The following is a 26,891-nucleotide window of genomic DNA, read 5'->3' as shown; positions in this document are numbered from 1 at the left end:
CTTCCAACCGGGGTAACTGCCTGCAGCTGCTGGGAGGGCTCTGGGGCTGTCCCACCATGAGGGTGGCACCTGTGCCCTAACCCTGCCTGGTACCCCGTGTCCTTTGCACCCCAACCCTCAGGGTCAGCTCTCCAGCTGTCAAGCCCCCCCATCTCTGCCCCTCAGCAATGTCTGTGTGTCTCCCAGAGCCGTGTCCAGGATCCCACATGCTGCTGCAGGGAGTCACTGGTGGGCACTGGGGGAAGTGAGGGACGGGGCAGGGGCGACCTGGATTTCAGAACTCCAGCAGACGGCCGGGCACTCAGCACCAGAGGCACCCGAACACCAGCGCCACCATTGTTCCTTGCCCACAAAACTCATGAGGCCAGGTTCCTGATGGCAGATTGCAGGAGCCACTTGGCACTGTCAAACCAACCCTGCCAGCTTTAATCTGGGAGGCATCCTGCAGAATGTGGAACTTCAGCAGCCAGCTGGCCACTCCGGGACAGAGGCCCCTGAACAGCAACGCCAGCCCATTTCCCTGGAAACAAAACTCACCTGCCCAGGTCCCTGATGGCAGATTGAAGGAGATACTTGGCACTGCTAAACCACCCTTCCTCCTGCAGGGGCCTTCAGCTCCCTTCTCTGTCCAAGGCCCGGCTCCCCTCACCCGGCCGCTTGGCTTCCCCTCCCGCACCCAGCCCGCAGCCGGGCAGGGCAGCTCTGAACCTTCCACCCACCGGAACCAAGAGAGCTTCCCCTAGGAGTTCTCCACTTTTAACCCCCTGTGTGCTCAGAGGTGAATCCATGTCCTATGGGGCCACACCAGGGGCCAATATTCAAATCTGAGCACAGATTGGTTTGACCACAGCATCCCAAAAAACTCACTTCCTTTTCAAACAAGGACAGCGGGACCAAGGGATCCGAGCAGTAAATCCTGAACGAGCTCAGTAACCCAAAAAATGGGGGTTAAATGTGAAATGAGCGGCTCTGATTGGCTGGTCCAGCACAGCCCGCGTCTCCCCATCCCGACCCCCACCTGCCCAGCGCCCCAAGGTTCCCCCCGCCCAAAAAACCCCCAGCCCGGGGCTGCAGCGTCCCGGAAAGGCCTCAGCCAATGGCAGCGCAGGCAGGAGGCGTCTTAGCCAATGAGAGGTCGGGGCGTTGGATTTCCTCATCGGTTGCCGGGCAGAGCCCGTGGCCGATCGCTGCCCCCAAGCGGCGGCAGCCAATGAGAGGGCGCGGCGCTGCCGAGCCCGCCCTGCTCCGGACCGGCGCTCCCAGCGCAGCGCGACTGCTTTGGGGCTGCTGCTCCCTGCCCGGCCCCGGCCATGGGGCGAGGGGCGGCAGCTGGGGCCCTGCTGGTGGCACTGGTGGTGCTGGGAGCGCCCCGGCTGTGGCTGCAGGCGCGGAGCTCTCGGGTGAGCGGGGGGGCGGGAGGCGCTGGGACAGTGGGGGAGAAGGGGAAAAAGGGGGCGAAGGGGGGAGCCCGGAATGGAGGGGGAGGAGGAGGGGACCCCCAAAGGGAGAGCGGGGTGGGGGGAGGGGTGGGGAGGGAGAGGTGGGAGAGGGTGAAGAAGGGGGGAAAAGGGGACGGGATGACCCCAAACTGAGCCCGAGGAGGCCGGAGATTGGGGGATTTGTGGGGAAATGGGGCCATAAAAGTGATTTGGGAGTGGCTGCATGTGGGAGGGGAGCGGCTGTGAAAGGGGAAATGGGGGAAGGGCTGCAAAGAGGAAGCGGCAGCGCGGGCAGGAGCGTCCCGTGGCGGCCGTGGGGCACAGGGGGTGCGGAGTGGGGATCCGGGCTGGGCCCCGGAGCTCTGGGGGTGCTGCTGGGGGGTGCTGAGGGGGGCACATCCCTGAGCTGTGTGCTGCACTCACAGGGGTGTTCCAGTAGATGCATAAGGCCGATTGTCTCTTCATTAAGGGCACTGAGAAGGTGAGGTTGGTGGTGAGGTTCATCTACAACCGGCAGCAGTTCCTGACGTTCGACAGCGACGTTGGGCACTTTGTGGGGTTCACCCCCTTAGGGGAGAAGAATGTCAAGAAGTAGAACAGCGACCCGGCTATAATGGAATTCATGCGGGCTCACGTGGACAGGTGCCGGCACAACTACGAGATTGCTGCCCCGATCACTGTGGAGCGCCGAGGTGAGCGCGGGGCAGAGCGTGTCCCCTCGGGCCCTGCCCTCCCAATGACCCTGGAGCCCCTCAAGACCTCCCCAAGAATCGCCCCAGAGCTCTAAGCCCTCCTTGTGCCCATCCCCGGGGCCTCCTGTTCCCCCATTCCCTCCCAGTGCCTCCCAGTGCTCCCTCCCGCGTCCATTTCAGGGACGCATTAAGCTGAGGCTTCCCAGCCAATGAGATCGCGCACCGCTGATGACTCATCTGTTCCTTGGTGGATCCCCAGCTCCGAGTGCCCCGCGCTGGACGCGGCCGCCCAGTGCCGCGCCCTTCATTCCCAGTTCCTCCCAGTGCCACCACAGCCCCTCCCAGTCCTTCCCAGTCTCATCCATGCTCCCCAAGTCAATTCTCAGTCTATTCCCAGTTCCTTCCAGTCGCCCCCTGTCCCTCCCAGTCCATTCCGAGTCCCTCCCACTCTATTCCCAGTTCCCTTACAGCCCACCCCAGCCCTCCCCTCTCTCTCCCAGTGCCCCCCAGCTGATCCCAGTGTGTCCCCGCTCTCTCTCTCTCTCTCTGTCTTTCCCAGTGCCCCCCAGCGTGTCCATCTCGCTGGTGCCCCCCTCGAGCTCCCAGCCCGGCCCTGGCCGCCTGCTCTGCTCCGTGATGGATTTCTACCCTGCTGCCATCCAGGTGAGGTGGTTCCAGGGCCAGCAGGAGCTCTCGGAGCACGTGGTGGCCACCGACGTGCTCCCCAACGGGGACTGGACCCACCAGCTGCTGCTGCTGCTGGAAACGCCGCCCCGGCGCGGGCTGAGCTACAGCTGCCAGGTGGAGCACGTCAGCCTGGAGCAGCCCCCGAGGCAGCACTGGGGTACGGCGGAGCCCCTGGGGGCGCTGGCAGAGCCACTGGGCTGTGCTGGGAGCCACTGGGAGGGAGCTGGAGAGAGCCGGGCTGGAACTGGGAGAGGGGCTGGGCAAGGGCTGGGAAGGAGTATGGGGGATGCTGGGGAGGGTGGGATGGGCTTGGGGGGGTGCTGGGTGTGACTGGGAGGGATCGCAGTGAGCCCCGAGGGGCTGGAAGGAGATCAGCGATGGCAAAGCAGGGCTCGCCATGAGCTCGGTTGTGCTGGGCACAGCCTGGGAGGGCTCTGGCTGAGTCCTGCTGCGGCTGCCAAGGGACTGCGAGAGGCTTTGGGGGTCCTGGGGCGCTGGGGGCAACTGGGAGGGGGCTGTGGGATGCTGAGAGGGACGGGAGGGGCTTTGGTGGCTCCTGGCCAGGACAAAAAGGGATCGGGGGAGGTTTCAGGGGGTCCTGGCTGCGCTGGGGGCCACAGGGAGGGCGCTGGGAGGGGCTCAGGGTGTCGGTGAGAGGTTTTGGGGGTGCTGAGCCCTGCGGACCCCCCAGAGATGCCACCGGACGCTGCCCGCAGCAAGATGCTGACGGGCATCGGGGGCTTCGTCTTGGGCTTCGTCTTCCTGGCGCTGGGGCTCAGCTTCTCCCTGCTCAAGAAGGTCAGGGCGGGTGCCGGGGGTGGCGTCCCCGCCATGGCGGAGCGTGTGCGCTCCCGCCGGGGCCCCCAGCCCGGTGTCACCGCCTTTTCTCTGCCCACAGAGCTCCTGAGCCGGCGGCGGCCGCAGCCCCTCCCCGTGGGCTCAGGCCCGGCCGGGACCCCCCGCTCCGTCCCCGCTCCGCTGATTCTGGGGGGGTCCCGTGTCCCCCCAGCCCCGCTGGCGCTCTGCCCCCGCCCAGTGCCTGCTCCCAGTGCTCCCAATAAAGCTTCCCAATTGGGCCCGGGGGGCGATGGGGACGGATCTGGAAAAAGGGAGGGGGACAAAGGGTGGAGGATTGTGAGAGTTTGTCCAAATTTTCCCTCATCTGCCTCACGATCGTCATTGCGGACCAGTGAAGAGAAGACCCTCCCTGCCTTCTCTGTAGGAGAAAGTCACATGCCACAAGGCCCCGAGACCAGAACTCAGTGCTAAGCCATTGTTTTCACAGCTGTTGTTTGCTGTATGCTAAGAAGGGGACACTGTGCCCTTTGTGCAACAACAGCCTTGGGAGCTGTCCCACCTCTCGGCCTGGCTGGACTTCTCCTGAGTTTCAGGTGGTCCCCCCACAGAAGACCCTCACCTGTTTTACAACCACCGTGACAGACAGACTGAGATGGAAGGAGCCTCTCCATCAAGAACTGAGACATGGAACCCCCATGTGAAAAGGCCCCTCTGCTCCTTCCAAGGACTGGGACTGAAACCCCCAGCCCAGGGCAGGTGTGTGGGGGAGGCAAGCTGACCAAAGCGAGATGTTTGCCTGCAGGTTGTGACTGCTGGACCAAGAAGACAATGGCTCTCGCTTACTGCTGAGAGCATGGACTACCTGTTACATCTATTACTTACTGCATCTGTTTCCCCTCCCTCACAATTTCCAATAGAGTTATCATAATAAAAACCTCTGAGTTAGCGAGACTTCGAGATCTCCCTGACGTAACAGGCGGATCCTCGACTGGACTGGACCAAAGGACTTCGTCTCTACGTTTGGTAGCTCTATCCCCTCTCTCTTTCTCTCTCTCTCTCTTTCGTCTCTCTCTTCCTCTCTCTTTTTCTCTCCCTTAATCCCTCTATTGCATTTTGCTGTGGTCATTCAATAAAGGTGCATTTGTTTCGATTATCATTGCAAACCCCCTTGTACTGGGTCGGTTCTTTTTGCACCCTGAGATCAAATCCACGAACCATCACGAAACCCGTCCATGAGGACGGATCGTGACACCCCCCGAAGACCCCTCCCCAAATTCCCCCCCAAAGCATCCCCAGCACCCCCAGACCCTGCTAAAACCCCATCAAGTTCCCCCCACACCCTCCCCAAATCCCCCCCAAACATCCTCAAGACCCCTCCCCAAATTCCCCTCACGACCCCTCCAGGACCCCTCACCTGTCCCTGCGCCTCCTCAGCAGCTCCCGGAGCCCCCCCCGTCCTCTCCCAGCGCCTCCCCCGCTCTCTCCAGCGCCTCCCGCAGGACCCGCCCGAGCCCGGGGCGGCTCCCGGGGGTCCCTGAGGGGGTCCCGGGAGGCGGGGGGGGGAGGGGGCGCCCGCTCCATGCCCGGCCCCAGGGTCAGGGGGCGGTGCTTCGGGCTCGGCTCTGATTGGCTGGTACGCGTGGGGAGGGCGGGAGTTGCTGAGGGGAGATGCCTGGTGATTGGTTGGTTTCGTAGAGGGTGTGCTGATTGACAGGATGGGGTGGGGGAAGCGGGCTTTGCCGAGGGGAGGCGCGCGGTGATTGGTTGGATAGAGGCAAGAAGGCGGGAGTTGCTGAGGGGAGACCTGCGGTGATTGGATGGTTTGGGGTGGGGCTCGTCACTATTGACTGGGAAAAGTCACAGATTTTAAAGGGACATTCCCGGTTTTTTGGGGAAAAACTCTCGGATTTTTAGGAAAAAATTCCCGTGTTTTGCAGGAGAAACATTCCCGGATTTTTTGACTACACATGACCTCAAATACCCTATATAACCCCAAAACACTCGAAATAAACCCCAAAGAACCTCCAAAAAACCCTAAACAATACCAGAAAATGCCCTAAATAACCCCAAACAAATCCCAAAAACCCCAAAAAAACAAACAAAAAAAATCAAATTAAACTCAAAATCCCCCAAATGATTTCAAGTACTCCTAAAAAAACCCGATATACACCAACAGTAACCCCAAGTAATTCCAAAAAAACCCAAGTAAACCCAAACAAACCCAGATACTTCCAAATAAACCCAAATATTTCCAAATAACCCCAAATAAACAGAAACCAAGTAAAAGCCAAGATAAATCCCAATTAGTCCATAAATAACCCCAGATAAACCCCAAACCAACCCTAATTAAACCCAAATAAAACCCACTTCTTCCCGTCCCCACCCCAAAACAGATCCCAACCAATCAGAACACGCGGCACTGATGACGATCCAGTTGCTGGGCTCAAACTCAGAGCACTGGCCCCGCTCAGCGATTTTCAGCCAATCAGCGCCCGGCCCGACTCTGACTCATCACTTGCCAGGCACAGACCAAGGCCTCTCACTGCGGTAAATACTCAGAGACCGCGCGGGGTAATTTCCAGCCAATCAGAGCGTGTCTCGCTGATGACTCATCAGATGCCAGGAGCGGATTTGGGGAGGGGGGAAAGGTGACCCTGGGGATGGGCTGGGGACCCCAAATTAATCCAAAATGGGATCACCCGAAAACAGAGCAGGAGCCCCCAAAACCAAACACGGGGAGTGGACTAGAGGAACAATCAGAAAGGGGAGGGAGAGTGGGGAAAAGAGGGTCGGACCCCAAAATTGAGCTGGGAGGGGATGGGACCCCCAAATTGAGGTGGGAGGGGAATGAGGCCGCCAAATTAAGCTGGGAGGGGGTGGGATCCCAAAACTCAGCTGGGAGAGGGATGGGACACCCTAAATTGAGCTGGGATGGGGGTGGGACCCCAAACAGGATGAAGCCAATTTTGTTCCTAGGATATGTAAATGAGTTTAAGGACATGCAAAGAGTCTATGAATATGCAACAGGCTGATGTCATGGGAGACAAGGACCAAGGAGCAAAGGTTGTTATGGCCACCAAGACCCCCCAGTTATTTTTGGGGACACCCCTCAATTATTCTGGCTTGATTACATCAGCCTGTTGCATATTCATAGACCCTCAGGCATAACCATAAACTCATTTACATATTTCATGAACTATTTTATATGGCCCATCCTTTGATTACTACTACTACTACTACTACTGATAATAATAACAATAATAATAATAATAATAATAATAGTAATTTGCAATTAAGGAGCTCTCAGGAAAAGATATGGGAGTAGAAATAACAGTTCTTTATTAGGAAAAACTAAAAATATAAATGCAGTAGTACAAATAAAAAAACAACAGTGACAGAGTCAGAATCCTCCGGGAATCCAGTGAAAAAGGTTGATCCCCTGGGAATTCAGTGGAAAAGAGATGATCCTCTGTGAATCCAGTGGGAAAAGCTTGATCCTCGAGGAATTCAGTGAAAAATGAGGCTGATCCTTTGGAATCCAGTGGGAAAAGGGCTGATCCTTTGGGAATCCATTTCTTACCCCCCAAAGACAGGGCACAGGAAGGCCTGTGGAGGTTTTATCGGGTATCCCAAGAGTGGAGTTGGGGTTTGGGTCAAGGGAAGAGTTCCTAGCAACACAAGAAGGGTGACATCAAATTCCTGCCTCTTAGCAACAGCAGCAGTCCACACAGAACCTGTCCCCAAATCCTAAGTTCCCTCTAAAACAACTGAGAAATTATGGAAATTCAGATATATTCAATCAATTTCCTTCATTTAACCCAGTTTTGGGTGTTTTTAAAGGATGAAGGTGAAGTAGAGGAAAATTAAGGCCAAACAAAAAGTAGAAGCAGCCAGGTGTGTTCCCAACATGGATCACAGGGAATGTGAGTGACCAGGGCTGTGCCCAAAGTGCCTCCTCCAGTGGGGGATGGAGCTGGAGCAGCAAACGAAGCTCTGCCCGCACTCGGGGCACTCGCAGGGCTTCCCTTAGTGGTGCCTCCGTTGGTGTTTGGTCAAGTCAGAGCTCTGTGAGAAGCTCTTCCCACACTGGGGACACTCATAGGGCCTCTCCCCAGTGTGGATGCGCCGGTGGGTGATGAGGGTGGAGTTGCGCTTGAATCCCTTCCCACACTCAGGGCATTGGAAGGGCCTCTCCTCTGTGTGAATCCGATAGTGCTGGAGGAGATGGGAGCTGATCCTAAACCTCTTCCTGCATTTATCACACTCGTAGGGCCTCTCCTCTGTGTGGATGAGCCGGTGCTTGACAAGGGTGGAGTTGTACTTGAATCCCTTCCCACAGTCGGGGCATTGGAAGGGCCTCTCCTCTCTGTGAATCCGATAGTGCTGGAGGAGATCGGAGCTGGTCTTAAACCTCTTCCCACACTTGGAACACTCATAGGGCCTCTCCCCAGTGTGGGTCCTCTGGTGCCTGATCAGGTTGGGGCTCTGGCTGAAGCACATCCCACACTCGGAGCACTTGTACGGCCTTTCTCCAGTGTGGGTCCTCTGGTGCTTGATCAGGCTGGAGCTCTCTGTGAAGCTCTTCCCACACTCCCCACACTCGTAGGGCTTCTCCCCAGTGTGGATCCTCTGGTGCTTGATCAATTCGGAGTTCCACCTGAAGCTCCTCCCACACTCCTCGCACCTGTGGGGCTTCTCCCCATCACGGAGCTGCTCATGGAGCAGCAGCTCCGAGCTCTGGCTCCATCTCCGGCCGCCTTCCCGGCCCAGGCTGGCTCTTTCCCCCTCAGATCCCCACCGGCTGCATTTGCAGCCCCTCCTCGTGCGGCATCTCCGGGGCTTTTCCTCCCCGTTGGCTTCCTGCGCCATGGAGCCGCTCAAAACGGCCTCTTCCACCAGGTTCTGCCGCGGGCATTTGTCCTCCCTGCTCTCCATGCTCAGATCCTGGTCTGGGGAAGGAAGGACAAGGACAGGATGGGATTTGCCTCCGTGCCACAGGCAAGGGCAAGGAGATCCCCCCAGGGCTGAGCTGCAGCCGGGGCCATGCTGGGCTGGGAGATGGAGCAGCACAGAAGGGAAAGGGGCACTGACTTCCTCCTCACCTGCCTCAGTGTCCCGGGGCATCTTCCTCTTCCTTGCAGCCTCCCTGGGGTTGGCAATGGGAAATCCTGCTTTGGGGAAAACAAGGGATGAGCGCGTTTGTAGGAGTGTCAGGGGGTAGGACGGTTGGGAGAGATGGAGATGAGAGAGCTCTGCAGCCAGGCCATGGAACTTGCGGTTTATTGCAAAGGGCCTGGGTGCAGGGCCCTGCTGGGAGCTGCCAGGCACAGCTCGGAGCAGGGCTGAGAGAAGAGAGGGGTAGAGAGGATGAGAGGGTAAAAGACTAAGACAGGCAAGAGCATAAGAGAGTAACGTTTCCATTGCAAAACAATAAATTTTCTTCTGTGTTGAATATTCTATTTCTCACCAACCTATCTAGTACGAGATACAAATCCTACAGCATTTACATACAGCGTGTAAGAATCATTACATCACCATACTGTGTTACATTTCACACCCTAAAAACTCCTCTTTGGACCCCTTCTGCTGAGCTACTAGGGTCTGGATCTGCCTGCAAACAGAGGGAATTGTTTCATCAAAAGGGGATTACCTTCAGTTGGGCCACATCATTGTTTTCCAGTTGTTCACTAACTGAGTATCTCAAAGCTTGCTTTCATTTCAGTCTTCCTTACACTTTCTATTCTCAAAGTCTTTTGCCAGACAATCATATTTATAAAGTTTTCCTGTTTCATCTTCCCCAACGCACATTCAGTTTGAAGGTCACTCTGCCCGAGTCCATTTCTGCAACTCACCAGCCACCTGGGCTCCAGAAAAACCTCCCAAACACCCAGATTTAGCCCTGAAAAAGCCTCCCAGGGGTTCCCCATCCCTGGTCCCTCCCCTCTGGTGTTTGGGGGTTCCCCCCTGTCCCAGCGGCTGAGGGTCACGCTTGGATTGGGGGTCCCCCTTGTGCCCGGTGCCCGCCCTGCCCAGGCTGCTGGCAGTCCCAGCAATGCCAAAAGCTCCCACTGCTTCACTCTCCCCATTTTGCCGATGCCGGGGCTGTTTGGGCTCCCGGGCTCCCTTCTCCCCTCATTCTCTACTCTGGGCTGCAGCGGCTCCAAGGAGTCCCCCCTGCCCCTCTCCAGGCTCTTGAGGCTCCTGCCAATGGCGGCGCTCCCCCCTCTCTGGGCTCCCCACTTTGGGCTCCTGGGGGACACAGGGCTCTGCTCCTCCAGGCTGCCTCTGCCGGCAGCCGCCACCGGCACCCCTCGATGTCCCCCCGAGGGGCCTTTTCCGCTCAGCCTTGGACTTCTTCATTCTCCAAACATCCCCCCAAAAAACCCAACCCAGGGACCCCCCGGGATATCTGGGTCGAGCTCCCCCTCCTCGCTCACCAGTGCGATGGGGGGGTGATGATCCCACAGCTGGGGGCTGCGAATTCAGGCAGCGATCGATGGCATGGTTTCCTCAGCTCAGCCTTGATCCGCCTTTGTCCCTCCTCTTCCTCTTCCTCCCAGTCCTCCCCTTCCATCCCCCATCCTCCTCCCCCTCTGTGTTATCCCCACCTCCTTCCACCACTGCTCTCTCTCCACCTTCATCCCTCCTCTTCCGTTCCTCCTCCCCCTGCTCCTCCTCCCTAACCCCACCTCCTCCTCCCCCTTCATCCCTGCCCTTCCCTCCCTCCTCCTCCTCCTCCCCCAGAAGCAGCCACACCCTCGGTGCCCCATTCCGCGGCAGGAGTGGGGATGGAGCCGGGACAGGTCGGGATGGGCAGCGCGGGGCTCTCGGCTGCTCCCAGCCGCTGCGGGTGGGGGAAACCCGGCCCGGGCCAGAGGAGAGGCAAACTGGGCAAACTGGGGGCTGCACATCCAAACTGGGCCTTGCTGGGGACCCTGCCTGGCCACTGCCAGCCCTTGGGGCTCCTCTCGGCACATCCGCCAGGGGGGAACGCACACAGGGCTGGGGGATCCCAGCAGTGGCAATACTGCCAGGGACTGGGCTGCACTGGGATCGTACTGGGAGTGACTGGGACTGTACTGGCTTTGTACTGATACCGTACTGGGATCATACTGGGATCATGATGGGACTGTACTGGGCTTGTACTGACATCATACTGGGATCATACTGCCATGCCAGGGCAGACTGTGATCGCACTGATGGACACTGGGATCATACTGGGAGTGAGCAGGAGCCTGCAGGAGGCAACCGAGACCATGTTAGGAGCAAATGGGATATAGTGGGAGTGACTGGGATTATGCTGAGGATGACTGGGAGCAGCTGTGAGTAACTGGGATCATGGTGGGAGCAACTGGGAAGAACAGGGAGTGACTGGGTGCATGCTGGCGGCGACTGGAAACTGCTGGGCTTGTACTGGGATGAACTGGGATCATACTGGTGGTGACTGGGATCATACTGACATTGAGTGCCACTACTCTGAGGCTGACTGGGAGTGCTTTGGAGCAAATGGCATCATACTGGAAGGAACAGGAAAGATTGTAGAGGGAACTGGGGTACCCTGGGAGGTACTGGGAGTGACAAGAAGGAAAGTGAGGGTGAAAGAGAGGAACTGGAACCATGTGGAGCAAAACTGGTACATTCTGGCAGAGACTGGGAGCACACTGGGCTCATATTTGGATCATACTGGGAGGGACTGGACTAATACTGGGAGGAACTGAGTGTCACAGTGAGCCCTCCCTGCACATCATCCCCCATACTGGGCCTGACTGGGAGCAACTGGGAGCAAATGGCATCATACTGGGACTCACTGAGTTGCTCTAGGAAGCAACTGGAACCATGCTGCCAGCAGCTGGGACCAAACTGGGAGAGACTGGAAGTAAGTGGGATTATACTTGTGAAAAATGCGTGTTTTGTGATTGGGTTTTCGCAAATACTGAAATAAATATTATACGTCCTCTGTTAGAATGTACTGCTGTATTAATTCTCTTAAGTAGTGAGTTAAATATGGTTTTAGGTTACTAAAAAAATGTTAAAATAGAAAATATGCATGGTAAGGGGCTTTTTTTAAAGAAAGGACTTGCAGCGAGACAGCAGCCACAGGATACCTAAATCTTTCAGAGAAAAAGAATTTATTGCCCTCTTATCAGAAGAAATTAACTTCTTCCCACCTCGAAGTCGCTGTTAGGATTCAGAGGAAGAAGCTGGCACTGACCAGACAGAATCCTGTGTTTGAACGGAATTTATGCATCATGTATGAAGTGTATGAATATGCAACAGGCTATTATTTTTAAGGCTTAATCCTGTGATAACGGGTGTCCTTTTTCGGGCTCGTGCTGCCCAGAAAAGGGTACCCGGACATCCGTAACTCTTGGTATTTATTGTCTCATATTGTCCTAATTCGATTTCTCCAAATTGTGATTACTCTAATTGTATTACTATTTTTCATAACCATTATATTACTATTAAACTTTTAAAATTTTAAAAGCAAGTGACTGGCGTTTTTCACAATTGTGGTAGCAGAGGATGGTTACTAACACCTCGCTGCCGGTGCTTTAGGAGAGTCAGAGTGGGGATGGCGCGCTCTGCCCCATTGGCAGCCTCGCTCTGTTCCCCCTGGAGTGACCACAGACGCAGGTTATGGTGGACAAAAGGAGACAATAAAACAAAGAGAAGGGAAAAGGCTCCCTACAACCACGGTAATTGGCCCCCTAAGAGTAGTAATGTGCACGAAGAACCCGGGAAGGAAAAGGGATTGGTAAGTATTTCTCAGGGGGGCAGGTACAGGGGGATGAATGTGTGTGAATGAGAGGAGGGCTGGTTGTCCCAGACCTGCCAAGTGAGTGCTGGAGTCTCCCACGCTGCGTTTCCGACTTTCCGCGGTAAGTGGCCAGGAAAGAGACGAAGTGAATGTTAACAGGAGTGAGAGAATCCCCCGGGGTAACTGGGACTGGGTCCCAGAGAGGGGCTGGACCCCTCGGAGGAAGGGAGCAGAGGAGTTTCCGAGCCAAATCCACTAGGAAATGGGACAAAAGGGAACCCTAAAAATCCTGCTGGTTTGAGGGATAAGAGTGCCCAAGAGCATCCAGAATTAAAACCTGCTGGGTTGAGGAATTAACATTCCAAGAGCATCCACGCTTGAGCAAAATTCTGCCGGATTGAGGATATGCTCAAGAGCATCTGGGGTTGGACAGCACAGCTGGGTTGAGGGATATCCAAGAGCACGGGGACTGGCCAGAAACACCTAAACTTGTAATAGGTGATGTGAAAGTGTAGTATATGGTAGAGATAATTCATGCTATTAATGCATAAAATATTGTAAAATCCACATTATATCTTTTGACCATCCTGGCAGGGAGTAGTGTCTTATTCATATATATCTAGTTCCTGGACTTGGTTGAGATAAACATTGGGGTTTTTAACGAAAGAATAGAAGCTTCCAGGGCGATAATCGCTGGCTTCCCCGGGTCACCAGATCCAGCCAAGAGTGATTATTGCCTTGACGATTACACAGCTACCAAGATGATCCACAGCGCCACCCTGATGCATGTGAATGCTGACTTCCCCAGAGTCTACTGACAACATCAGACACCTGGACTGAGTCTTTGTCCAACTGTGCACAGGTAAAGACACTGTTATGCATGGGAAGAGACACAAAGAACATTCTGTGATCTCTGCCTCGAGCAGAATAAACTGTAAAAGAACTCGCTGTGTCAGGCAGCATTTGTGAACAGGGGGAGACTCTGACATTTGCAGGTCAGATCTGTGTTCACCCAGCACCGAACCCGGGCTCGACGCTGACCCTTGGCTGTGGTAGTGTAGATGACCGAACTTCATTCGCACAGACAAATTAATAAATCTTTGCTAAATTTTCTTATAAGTTTGGCTCTCGATTTGATCATTTATAACAAAAGGTACCTTATTGTTGTCTTGTTGTGTGTGAGAGTGAGTCACACACAAAATCCGCCCTCCCCTGGTGGGTGGGAAGGGGGGCTGTGGAAAGAGGTGTGCGTGACCCACAAATAAGCCATTGTTCTCCTGGGCGTGTGGGGGCTGTGGCATAAGGCACAGGTGACCTGCAAACGGGCCATTGTCCCCAGGGCGTGTGAGGGGGCCATGGCTAAAGAGTGTGAGTAACACACAAATCAGCCTCACAGGTGAACGGCACCGGAGGCAGCAGAGTCAGGGCCCCCCCAGAAGGCCCGGAGATACTGAGACCCAGAGGCCACCCCAGGGTGAGGGGCGGCCACAGGGACCCGTGATTCTCTGTCAACAGGGATCCACTTTGTGTATTGAGGTTGTGAAAGAATGTGTGGAAGTGAGTGAGAAATAAAAGTGAGTGAATGTAGATGAATGAAAGTATAGGTAATGTAGATTGTGTATTTTAAGCTTCACTATATTTCCTTGAAGGGAGGTGTATTGTACTGAAAGTAGTATGAGAAAAAAGTTTTTTATTTTTTTGGGTGTAGCTGAAAGAAAAGTGGTATTTAGGTTGTTAGTGAATGTGAAAAACAGAGGCAGAAGATGAATAGATAAGATCTTGAACAATGAGACAGAAAACCAGTAAGTTGGATACAGGGAAAAAAAAGAAAAAAAAAAGATACAACTCCTTGCAAAAAGAGAAAATATAGGGTATGCAGTAGTCGATGGGAAAAACATGCAAACTATGGAAAAAGGGAAATTACCCTTAAACTAGTAAGCTAAAACTTGTGAATTATAGACTTTAAAAAGAGCACTAGAATATTTAACACAAATACAGGAACTATATATACTGATTCAAGGTATGCCTTTAGAGTAGTACATACCTGTAAAAAATTTGGAAATGAAAAAGATTACTTCATTCAAGAAGAAAAGGACTAGTACATGAGGAAATTATTTTAGAGGTTTTAGAGGCATTACAATCACCTAAAAGAGATAGCTATAGTACATGTTAAGGAACTCCAAAAGGGAAAGACCCCAGGAAGAAGAGGAAATAATTTGGCAGAACACAAAGCTAAGGATGCTACAGAAAATGGAGTTGGAAGAGTTATGTTAATATTAACTCCAAACGAGGAAAAACTGGAAATTCCCAAGTTTAGGGATGCCGAGAAAAAAGAATTAAACAAGACTGGAAGTGAGCAAGATAAATCAGGGAAATGGAAACTTCTTGATGGAAGACAATTACTTAAAAAAACGTGCTTAGTAGGAAAATATTAGAAGACAGGCATCAGAAAACCCACTGGGGTTCTCAAGCTTCGTGTGATCATTTTTTAAGGAACTATGGGTGCACTGGGATTTATGGATTTAAGATATATCCTTAATTTGCCAAAGGATAAATAAAAAGGTGATGAGAAAAACAACATTAGGAGGTCGTGAGTTAGCCCGTTGGCCATTTCAAAGTATCCAAGCAGAAGTTTAGATTTGTTAGGTTCCGGTTTTATTTGTAAAAAAAAACCCCATGTAATTTAGAAGAAAGAGAATGCCATACGTTAGACAGGAGATTTTAGCAGAATAAAAATCTTTAAAGTATCAGAAAGCCCCGAGAAAAAAACAAGAAAAGAAAAAGGGGAAATGAAAGGGAAGAGAACAAGAGGAAAAATCAGAGAGAGAGTGGGATCCTCTGCAGGTCTTGCCCCCTCCGTTCAAGGCCGAGGCGCCTGTCCCGGGTCCCGGCTCGCTGCCCGCCTCAGCTCCGCCTGCCCCGGTTTCCATCCCAGGTGCGGCCTCACTGCCCAGGGCAGCTCCACCTGCCCCGGCACTGTCGCTCAATTTGTGTGCCCTGCTCCCACTGCCTGGCCCGTGGCCGCTCTGCCGGCCATGCTGGGCAAGATGGGGGTTGCTCTGTCCTGCCGCCTGCTCCGAGGTCACCGTGCCCACCGCACCCAGGGGGGGTCCCAGCCATCCCATCCCCGGCTGCCCTGCCCGTGCCACCTGCGCTGGGCACTGCCGCTGCTGCTGGGCTCTCCCACCTGCCTTTGATCTGCCGGCAGCTGCCGGATCAGCTGCCATCAGCCATGTGGGGGCTACCCACGCTCCGCCTCGGGCTCCACGGCAAGATCCCCCTCTGCCGATTCCGGCTGCAGACCCTGCACACACTCCCACCGAGCCTCGGCGGGATATCCTCCCCTGACCCCGTCCTACTCTGAGTTACGTCCCCTTGGTAACCACAGCTCCGGCTGTTCAGCGAAACTCTCTCACTCTCGAGGAAGCACCTTATCGAAACACTAGGAGCTCAGTTAAAAGGCAGCCCTCTCCAAATCCTTTCTCAAAACACGGGACAAAGGCTACAGAAGGTAAAAAAGTGAAAGAGTTAGATGAAGGGATTGCTCTATTTCCGTTCAGAGAGGTTCCCATGGGAGGGATGCGCCGCCCCGCTCCAAGGGAGCCACCAGCGCCCCTGCCGGCCGTGCCTGGAACTGCACTCAAGGGGAAAGCGCCGCAGCCCAAAGGCCGGGACTAGGTCTGGGCTCTGTTTGCTGTCAGTGCCGCAGCTGTTGGTGTTTGTTTGCTTTATTATACACACTAGTAAAGAACTGGTATTCCTATTCCCATATCTTTGCCTGAGAGCCCCTTGATTTCACTAGTCTAAAAATTAAGAGGGAGGGGGTTTGCATTCTCCATTCCAAGAGAGGCTTTTTCTGCCTTCCTGAGCAGACACCTCTCTTGTAAAGCAAGACAAGCACCCACAGGCACTAAGGGGGCTGCAGTAGGGGCACAAGTAGGCCCTGCAGCACTTGGGCACAAAGGCACAGCAGGTGAATGCAAGAAGGGAGCAGCAGAAGGCCAAGCTGAAGGCAAAGGCCAGGGCACAGTTCCTACAGCCCCTGAGGGATCAACCCCAGGGCCCAAGGGGGCCCCAGCACCCAGGGCACGGGCTCGGCCACAAGCACCTGGCAGAGGCATTGCCCTCCTCGGCAGGGGAGAGCCCACCCAAACAGCCCCTGGCAAGGAACCAGGGCTCCAGCTGCAGGGCACAAGGACACTGCAAGCACAAACAGCAGCACCCTCAGGACCAGCACGTCCACCCCTTGATGGACATGGATTGGCAGGGCTGTCACAGCTCCCATCACACCAAGGACCCTCCACACTGCAGCCCTTGAGAACATTCAGGGTGGGTCTGCATTGAGAGGAGGCATTTCCTGATGGACGCAGGGGCCTCTCAATTCACTCAGAATCTTAGACGTAAAGAGGAAAATAGTGAAGGAATATTTCGATTTTTAAGGGAATGAGAGGGAAAGATGAGCAGGTAGGATTTGTTCAACCACTATTAGAAGCTGTGGGGGATAGGTTTGAAATAAATGAATTTTTCTTCCTCCTGTGATTGCAATTAACTAGGAAGGAATTTGAGAGCTGGATTTTAATACTGTAAAAGGGGATACAGAGGCTAGTTCTGTTCTACCTTTGTGCCAAAATCTGACAAGGCCCATGCTGAAGTGAACCCCAAAGTGTGGGCAGCCCCAGGGAAAGAGGGAAAATTAGATATGGAGCCGCTACAAATTACTTTAAAGCAACCAGGACAAGCAATACCCTGTTCCAAGAGAGGGAAGGAAGGGCTCACAGCCTGGTACTGAGTCCCTGTTAAAAGCAGGGCTTTTGGAGCCAAGGATGTCTCCCTACAACACTCCTATCCTGCCAGTCAACAAACTGGATGGATAGACAGGAGGAGGAAACACAGAATTTTCAAGTGTTAAAATGAAGATTAACTGAGGCTGCTGCCCTGGGCCTTCCAGACAGGGAAAAAGAATTTCAATTACAGGTGGATGTTTAACAGGGTCTTCCCTAAGGAATTCTTGTGCTGAAATGTTTAATCTAGTGGCCAGAGAATGGCCTCATTGTCGGCAGAATTGTGCAGCCAGAGCTTTCATGGGAACTGAGGCCTCAAACCTGAGGACAACAGGAGGATCTCATATAGTTCAAGTCTGGCATCAAGTTAAAGGTTTGACAACCAGAAGAGCCTCTAAATGGATGAGCAGGGCTCGGTTATTACAGTATGAAACTTGTTCAATGGCACAGGAGGATTTAGAACTGAGGACAGGGCAAGGGTTCAACCCAGCCTCCTGTTTGAACAGCCTGGAGAGGGGCTGGCAAGGAACCCAGGACTGCACTCAAGGGACAGAGCTCCACACCCAGGCTGGGAGAGATTGATGATGGGACATTGCCTGGCCTGAGGGACAAAATGTGTTTGTGGATGGCTCTGCAAGGGCAGCAGAAGGGAAAAGAGCTACAAGACAGGCTGTTATTAAGGAAGGGGAATCAGACACAGCGCAGGTCACCGCCCCATGCTCAGCTCAACCCGCGCAGCTGTGGGTGCTTGTGAGAGCCTGGCACTGAAATGCCCTGAGCAGGAAGGCTTCAATATCTTCAGCTGACACCATGGCACCTAACAGGGGGGCAAAAGCAATTCTCACTGCTTCAGCAACCACTGGAGCAGATATCAAGGCACATTCTCCCACAGGAAGCTGGGCTGGCACACAGCCTGCCCTGGCACTTTGCTGCTGCCAACACCCAGCCAGGACATCGGCTCCTGCCTAAGGAGTGCAAAGCAGCACCACTGGTGGCCAAGGGGCCCATGCCAAGTGTCCCTGAGGCCAGAAACAGCCGCCAGCACAGCTCAACACGGGGGACCCCTCAGCCTGGCCTCAAGGGCTCTGAAGCCCCGCAGATTTGCACTTCCCGCCTGCAGCAGGACGATGGGAGGCCGCCCCTGAGCCTGCCCTGAAGGCAACGCAGCAGCAGCCAGGGCTCCACAGCGGGCCAAGCCCCTGCGCCTGCCCACAGATCCTCGCCTGGAATCCTCTGCAATCCTGGCCACCCTCCTCTGCCATCTCCAGCCACTGGGGCCAAGCCTTGCTGCTACTGCTGCAGCTTCAGCGCTGCCTGGGCCTGCACTGCCACAGCTGCTGGGGAACACCACGGCACAATTCCACTCTGGGGCTCACTGACACCCACACTCTGGGCTGCCTGCCATTGCACTGCTGCAAAATGTACCGAGTTTGGTTCTTTTAAACCTTATTTCTCTACTCAGGCTTGGTTTTCTTTGCCTTGGGGAAATGAATTTTAAAGTTGTTTTTTTTTAAGGGGTGTTACACTGCTCAATGGAGATGAGTTTCACACCTGAACAGACTAGGAATAGCCCAAAAGACACCCACAGAGATAACGACCAGCAACAAAACATCAACATTGTTCAGCAGCAGGAAGAGAAGCTTCATTCCAGGCAGCCTCCAGAGGAGCTTTACAAATGCAAATGAACACTGCTGGGCAAAGTGTGGACAATGCACCTGGGTCTCTTGCCTGGGGCAGGAATTGGGCTTATTCCCTCTGCCCCTCACCCCAAGCTCTGCCTGCTGGCACTGATGCAATTTGCACAGCTCAAGGCAGAGCCCAGGGGGAGGATATCTGACCCTGCAACACAAACGGGTGAAGCTGCAAAGGGAAACAGCACATGGAGAATGTTGGGAAAACTTCACTATAAATAATTGGGGGAATCATCCCGCTGCCCACTCCAACATGTGCTGTCACTGTCTGTGTTATATAGGGTATATTAGAGCACCGGGGATTTTTTGTCACCAAAACTTCAGCGAAATCAGTTGGGAATCCAAGTATGTGATGATTTAATTAGAGAAAAGCCGTCAATTGATGCAGCCCTGGCTGGAGAGAGCGGCCAAAAATGGGGAAAAGATGAACGGCCAGCAGAACAAATCCTACAACACCATGGACCAGCCCCTGGGAACCCAAACCAATTCATATCAGGAGCCACAGAACCCATTTCTCATTTCAATGGCATCATTAGATTACAAGCTGTCCTCGCAATAATAACCAACCAGACAGCTCCAGCTCCTGACCTTGCTGCCGACCAATCCACTGAAATGAGGAACACAACACTTCACCATGGGATGGGATCAGGTCATCTGTTTGCAGAAAAAGGAGGAGTTTGTGGAAAATTAAATGACTCAAACTGCTGTTGGCAAAAAGATGACAAAGGAAAAGTGGTGAAAAACAGATAACAAAGGAAATAAGAAAGCAGCTCATGTATGTATTGGTCCAAACTTGAAAGGGATGGGAATGAGACACGGTTTTGTGGCTCCCTGGCAGACCATGGGTTAAACGAACGCTATTTCTCCTCTGATGTGCTGCAGCAACTCTCATCTTTTTACCATGCTCCACACCTTGAGAGTGCAGCTCGTTCAGCAGCTGAGCAAAGGGTTAGGGGCTTGCAGATAAGGAAGTAACGGGCGAAACCACCAGCTCCAATAAATGTCACTAATTAACATGGATTGCTGCTCACAGAAAGTCCCGGTTAATTTTTCAAGTTCCAAAAGAAAAAAGACTTAACAGACCCATCAATATCGGCCGTTATGCAAAAGTGGGGATGCACATTAACGAGGACATGCAGTTGCCGGATGGGAGGTCTGAACCTTCCAAGCACTTCAGCCAGTGGGCAAAGGGAGAGGGAGGCGAGGCCGGGAAAATGAGGATAAAAAGGAGGCTGCGAACTACAACAATGGCAGAGAGCGCACGGCAAATGCCCCACGGCCTCTCCCCCTGCTCAGCAATAAAGTCACTTTTACAGGACTCCTCTGTCTCCTCTGGGCACAGAAACCTCCGGCCACGGGAATTTCCCCGCACAGCCCCGGGCACGGGGCAGCCCCCTCTGTCCCAGCCACAGCAGCCGGGCCGAGCCAGCGCTGCTCCGCCAGCGGCTCCTGCCGAGGCAGCGGCCGCAAGGAGACCGCGGGCAGCCGCTCCCGCAGCGCCCTCACGCCAGCGGCAACACGGGCCCCACACGGCACAACGAACCCGCCCGAGCCCCCTGCCGCCCCCGAGGCCCGCAGCCAGCCCCGAGCCCCCGCACAACCCAGCGCGGCTCCCACCTGCGCTGCGGCCGCCTCCGAGCTCCGCCGCCGCCTCACCGCGCTCCGGCCCCTGCCGCCGCGCACGGCACCGCACACACGCTCCGACAATGGCGCCGCTGCCCAGCCACGGCCGCCCTCAGCCCGCCACCGGGCCCTGCTCCGCCCCGCTCCCACCAATCAGCGCGCCACAAACACGACTGACGGCACCATCGCCCAATCCCAGCCAGGGGCGGGCTCTGCACACGGCACAGCCCCGCCCTGCGCTCTCAGGGCGTCCCGGGCTGCGTGAGGGCAGAGCCGGAGCTGAGGAACAGCCCTGGAACGGGCCTGGGCGGGATTGAGCTGAAAACACAAACAAACTTCTCCGCACCTCCCGCCACGGCTTTCCCGGCACTGCGGCTTCGGTGGCTCCGGCTCAGCGGGAAGCCCTGGAGCCTCGCTTCTCCTACCCCTAATTAGGAGCATCAGTGCATCGCTTTGATTTCCCCCAAAAAGGGAAAACCGCCCCAAACCCCTGTGAATGAGTGGGGGAGGGGAGAGATTTCTGACAGAAAACTCCAAAAACTCAGAGCAGGATGATGAGAAATAAATCAAGACCCTTAAATGCAGCTTTCCCCCACGCCTCCCTCCTTCCAGCGGCGCCTCCTACCCCGGCAGTGCCGCAGACAGGGAATGGGGCCGGGCTCAGTTCATGCCCCGGGGCTTCTCCCTCTGCTCAGGGACAGGAGTCGTTCCCCTGCTGCACCCTGGGCTCTCTCCCACCGGAGACTTCTCCAGGAACTTCTCCAAGCTGAGTCCATCCCACGGGGCACAGCCCCCTCCAAGTGCTGCAGCGTGGGTTACTCTGCCCCAGTTTCTCAGTGCCAATCTTAGGGGACTGTCTCTCGGGATATTATCACTACAGCACTCGCAGCAGAATATACACACGGAATTTTAACAGCTCTGAATAGAAATTTTAAAAACCAACGAGAGAGAGAAAGAGCGAGATTCCGATCGCGGCGCTCCGGAGCTGCGGTGCGGGAACGATCCCTGCGCCAGCACTACCGGCCCCAGGCCAAGCCCAGCCCCGCGATCCAACCCCGCTGCTCACAGTGCCCGCCCTCCCCGGCCCGGGGCACAGCGGGCCCCGCACCCGCTGCGCTCCCGAGCACAAAACGCCCCTTCCCACCGCGCTCACCCGATAAACACAGCGCCCCTGCAGCCGCTCACGCCTCTCTCGCTCCTCCCGAGCTTCTCGGCCTCCCGCACCCTCTGCCCCGCACCTGGGCCCCGCCAGTGCCGCGGGCTCGGGGCAGCAGCTGCACCTTCCTCTGCCTCTGCTCCAGCCCTGCCCAGGTGCCTCGGCTCCCTTCGTGCTCGCCACAAACTGAGGCCTTCCCAAGGCTGACCTAGAACAGAGGCCAGACACGGTTACACAATAAAGCAGGCATTTGTTAAAAGGCCTCCATGGATACACCTTGGGCAGAACAAGAGCCCAGCCAGGGCTACGCCCAAGATGAACCAAAATGGCCACAAAATGGACGGCCGGTCACGAGGTCTGTCACTTTTATAAATTCTGCTCCATTTGCATATTGGAGTTAATTGTCCAGTTATGTCTTTAGATTATTAAGGCCCATCCTTCTTGTTTTTCTCTCTTCAGTGCCCGTTGTTTATGCTCTTGGGCCTGAAGTTTGGATAATTTGTCCTTGGGTTCACAGCTAGAAAGGAATTGTTTTGTCTCCCTGCTCTGTGAACAGAGCTCAGCATCCCTTAATATGAAGCCCAGACCCTGAGAGTAAAGCAGCACAGAATCTGACAAACAGAAAAGCCAAAACCTAAGGCATCAAATCCATGAGAGTCCCTCACACTCACCACGCCTCCCCCTCGGCACCCCCCAGGCCCTCCCCATTGACTGAAGCCCCCAAAATGCTCCTGGGCCTGAGCCCCTCGGCCCCCCTGAACCCCTGGCCCATGTTCTCACCTGGGAACCCCCAAATCTTCGGGAATTCTCAACTGGGATTACCCAATTCCCTGGAAACCTCACCTGGGACCCCCAAAACCTCACCTGGGAACTCCAAACCTCACCTGAGACCTCCCAAAATGCTTCCGGGACCCCTCCAACCCCCCCCCCCCTGAAGCCCCCAAACTCCACCTGGGATCCCCCAAACCCCCCAAAACACTGGTGACAGTGGGACAGAACTGGTGGCACGGGGTTGGTGACACTAGAATGGAACTGGTGGCACCGGGTTGGTGGCGCTGGAATGGTGACACAGGGCTGGTGGCACTGGGAGAGCCCTGGGGACACTGGGGTGGTGAAGGTGGGATGGAACTGGGGACACAGGTGGTGACACCAGGGCTACCCTGTTGGCACTGGGCAGGTGCCGCTGGGATGGATCTATGGACAGTGTGAGGGGACTGGTGGCACAGGGACAGGGGTACTGGGCTGGAACTGGGGACACTGGGAGGGGACACTAGGATGGGGACATTAGGAAGGGACTGGGGACACCGGGCTGGTTGCACTGGGGTGGAACTGGTGACACTGGGACACAACTGGTGACACAGGGGACAGGGGGGACAGGGGGGACATGAGGGTGACAGAGGGGACACAGGGGAATGGAGGGGACACAGAGGGTGATGGGAGGGGACGGGGGTTCTCAAAGGGGACAGGAGGGTGTGGCAGGAAGGGGGAAAGTGACAGAGGAGTGGAGGGGACCGAGGGCGGCAGTGGGGCAGAAAGCGGGGGGTGGCAGGGGGGTGGCAGATGGCATTAGGGGCTGACGAAGGGACAGAGGGGACAGCAGACGCCTCCAGGGAGGGGACAAAGGGGCCACCCCAGGAGGCCACAAGTGCCACCAGGTCCCTGACACCTCTCCTGTTCCCAGTGGCTGGAGGCTGTGGTGGCCGTGGGCAAGGTGGCAGCCACTGTGACCAGGCCACAGAGGGGCATGTGGCAGCGCGTGTCCCCAAAGTCCCTGAATGCAAACCTGAGGAGATTTACCTGGTACCTCCATAAGACCCTCAACTATCAAGCTGTCACCTTCCTGGGCCACTCCAGTGTCCCCTCCCTGGGCCAGGCCCTGGCACCACCCTGGGAGCACCTGGGCCGATGTGAGAGCCACGGGCAGCGCCTGGTGGCCTGGTGGGAATCGTCGGAGGTCTCGAGAACAGCTGGGACTGGCTGGCCAGGGAGGCCACCGAGCTCTGTGACACCTGCAGGGACACAGCCACCACTGCTGCCATCACTGCAGCCACCGTCACTACCGTGCCTGGAACCTGCCGGACAAGGCCACCCGCTGGGGGACGTCTCTGCACAACCTGGTGGCCACGGCCCAGCGGCCGTCGGTGGCCCTGGACAAGGAGGAGATGGCCTCGGCAGTGGCCGTGCTTGAGGCCGGGCTGGCGGCGGTCACCAGTGAGGAGGAGGCGACCACCAAGGCCATGAGAGAGGCCATGGTGGCCACCAGCTGGTTGAGAGTGGCCGCCAGGAGGGGACAGCAGGCACAGGTGACCCTGGGGCCACTGGAGCACTTGGTGGCTGCGTGTGACGAAGCCACCGTGTTCTCCCGGGAGCTGCAGCGCCAGCTCAGGGACATTGAGGCCACCCTGGAAGGGACAAATGAGGCATTGTCTGATGTCCCTGAGGCCTTGGTGGCCGAAGTGGCAGAAGCCGAGTGGCTGTGAGAGGCCAGCAGCCACCTGGCCATGCGTCACCTGCTGAGGACACTTGGGGACATCCACAAACTCCTCTTCAGTGGCTATGGTGGCCACGGTGGCCCCAGTAGCCCATGCAGCTGAGCAGTGCCAAAAATGCCATCGAGGACATCCTGACGGTGCTGCAGGGACAGTGATGTCACCACTGTGATGTCATTGGGGTAGTGATGTCGCTGGGGAGCCTTATGGACACTCAGGTGCCACCAGGCATTGGAACGCCCCCGTGCATTGACAGCACTCCCCCCATCATCGAGCTCCAGGACTGGGGCTGAGCCCCCCTCTCCTGTACCAACCCCCCCAAGCACTGGGCCTGGAACCCCCTCTGTGCCTCCCCACCCCTCTGCCCCCTCCCCTTTGACCCCCCAGAGCTGCGGAATCCCCTGGGAACAGCACCGGGACCAGGGCAGGCCCAGGAGTGAGACCGGGGGGGCTCTGAGCGCTGGGGGAGCACAGGGGGGGTCCCCAGTACTGGGGGTGTCCCTTGGGGCTTGACCCTGTGACCTCCCTCTGTTATCAGCCAGGACCCCCCGTTATCACCAGGGACCCCCCCAAATTTACAGGGCCCCCCATCGCACCAGGACCCGCCCTTCACCAACCCCTAAAAGTGCTTGGACTCCCCTGGTCCATGAACCCCCCACAGTGCACCAGGATCCCGCACTCACTGCCCCTTCCCCATCCGTGGGATCCCCTCACACTCACCAGGCAGCCCCACTGACGAGGACCCCCCAGTCCATGGGACTCCCCCCACACTCACCATGTCCCCCCTCAGAACCCCCCAGGGCCCTCCATTGATAGGAATAGTCCCAAATGATCTCAAATCCTGGATCCCAAACAACCCCAAAGCACTCAAAGATCTCAAATCCTACTGGACACTCAAAACCAATTCTAAATGCTCTCAAATCCCAAACCCTGGATCCCAGAAAATCCCAGATCCCAAATGCTGCCAGATACCCCAAATCTGGTCCTAAAAGATCTCCAATCCTGGGTCCTCAAACAATCCCAAATCCCACACCCCAAATCCTGCTGGATCTTCATAAACAATCCCCAAAACCAATTCCAAATCCGGGTTCTGGCAGGGGAAATCAGAGCCCTGTGTGGGGTAAATGGGCCCTGAGGGGGTCGATGGGGTCTCTGGCAGGATAAATGGGGTCCTGATGGGGAAATGGTTCCTGAAGGGATAAATGAATACCCTGAGGGGTAAGTGGGGTCCTGAAAGGATGAATGGGGGTAAATCAGGGTCCTGTCTGGGGAAATCAGGGCCCTGAGGGGTCACTGGGGTCCTGGCAGGGAAATGGAGCCCTGATGGATGGATCCAGGCCCCGAGGGGTTAAAGCCAGCCCCGAAAGGTTCCCTGAGGTCCTGGCAGGGCCAGTTCTGCCCCTCGGGGGAGGATCAGGGCGTGGGGCCCTCCCTCCTCCGAGCCTTGACACCCTCTGCCCTCAGAGCTCCGGCCGCAGCCTCCGGATGGAGACCGGGATGGAGCTCAAGGTGGGAACCCCAAAACCCCGGGGTCACCCCCAGTGGGCACCCGAGGGGATCTGGGGGGATTTGGGGGGGATTTGGTGAAGTTTGGGAATCCCCAGGGCCAGGGCTGCAGCTGGGAGGGAAAAGAGAACTGGAAAGTTCTGGAGTCTTGGGAGTTCAGAGGGGCTGGGGAGGGGGAAAAAGGGGGTGGGACTCCCCAAATTCCTGGGGGGATTCAGGTGGAACCCCCCAGAATCTCACCTGGGTACCTGGGAACCCCAAAACCTCCCTGGAGCCTCACCTGGGACACCTGGGAAACCCAAAATTCTTGTGAATTCTCATCTGGGACACCCAGATCTCATCTGAGAGTCCCTTGAGATCCTCACTTGACCCCCTGGGACTCCCCCAAAACCTCACCTGGGCAGCTGGGAAACCCCAAATCTTTGAGAATTCTCAACTGGGAAGCCACAAATACCTGGGAAACATCAGCTGGGAGCCCCAAAACCTCAACTGAGAGCCCCAAGACCTCAACTGGGACCCCCAAAACCTCACCTGGGACCCCTTCAGTCTCTTGCGAACCTCACCTGGGACTCCCTTGACCCCTCTGTCCACCCTGACTACCCTGTGCTGTGCCCCGTGTTCACTTGGGACCCCCAAAACCTTACCTGGGACCCCCAAAACCCCACGTGGAGCCCCCCCAAAGCTCTTCCAGGACCCCCAAAAGCCCCCTCAGGATCCCCCAAACTTCATCTGGGGCCCCCCATGCCCCAAAAATGTCACCTGAGGCACCCCAACCCCCCTGGGCCACCCCCTGAATACCCCTCTGGACCATCCAAAAACTCCCCCAGAACCCCCCAACCCCACCGGCGACCCCCCAAACTCCCCTCCCCGAATCCCCCAAACCCCTCCCCCCTCCCCTAACCCCCCTTTCCTGTCCCCAGGTGTCCCCCCCTGCCCTCCCTCCCGAGGTGGCCCCAGCAGAAGCCGCACGGCACTGGGCCCTGCAGGCCTTGGTGGCCCTGGCCGAGGCCTTGGGGACACCGGACAGCGTCCCCACGGCACTGGCTGAGGCCGAGGCCGCGCTGAGCCAGGCCCGGGTGGCCCTGGAGGGGCTGCAGGGGGCCTGGGAGGCCGCGGTGGCCCCAGCGGGGGCCTGGGGACCCTGGGGGACGAGGACGAGCAGCGGCTGCGGCAGAACGGGGCCAAGGCTGAGGAGGAGGCAGCGACGCTGGAACATGAGGAGCGAAGGGCACGGCAGTGGCAGCGCTGGCTGTGGGCTGGGCACGGGCTGA

At 56.2% G+C, this 26,891-nt stretch overlaps 1 pseudogene; it reads left to right on the top strand.

Annotated features, from left to right (window-relative positions):
- Nucleotides 1-1,310: 1,310 nt before the first annotated feature.
- LOC128945554 (uncharacterized) lies at nucleotides 1,311-26,891 on the top strand (annotated as a pseudogene).

Source organism: Melozone crissalis, unplaced genomic scaffold, assembly GCF_028551555.1.
Source record: "Melozone crissalis strain CALT ecotype California unplaced genomic scaffold, PUWL_Pcris_2 ptg000066l_1, whole genome shotgun sequence".
NCBI lineage: Eukaryota > Metazoa > Chordata > Aves > Passeriformes > Passerellidae > Melozone > Melozone crissalis.
Note: the sequence above shows the minus strand (reverse complement) of the source record. Positions and strands in the feature narration are given on the sequence as shown.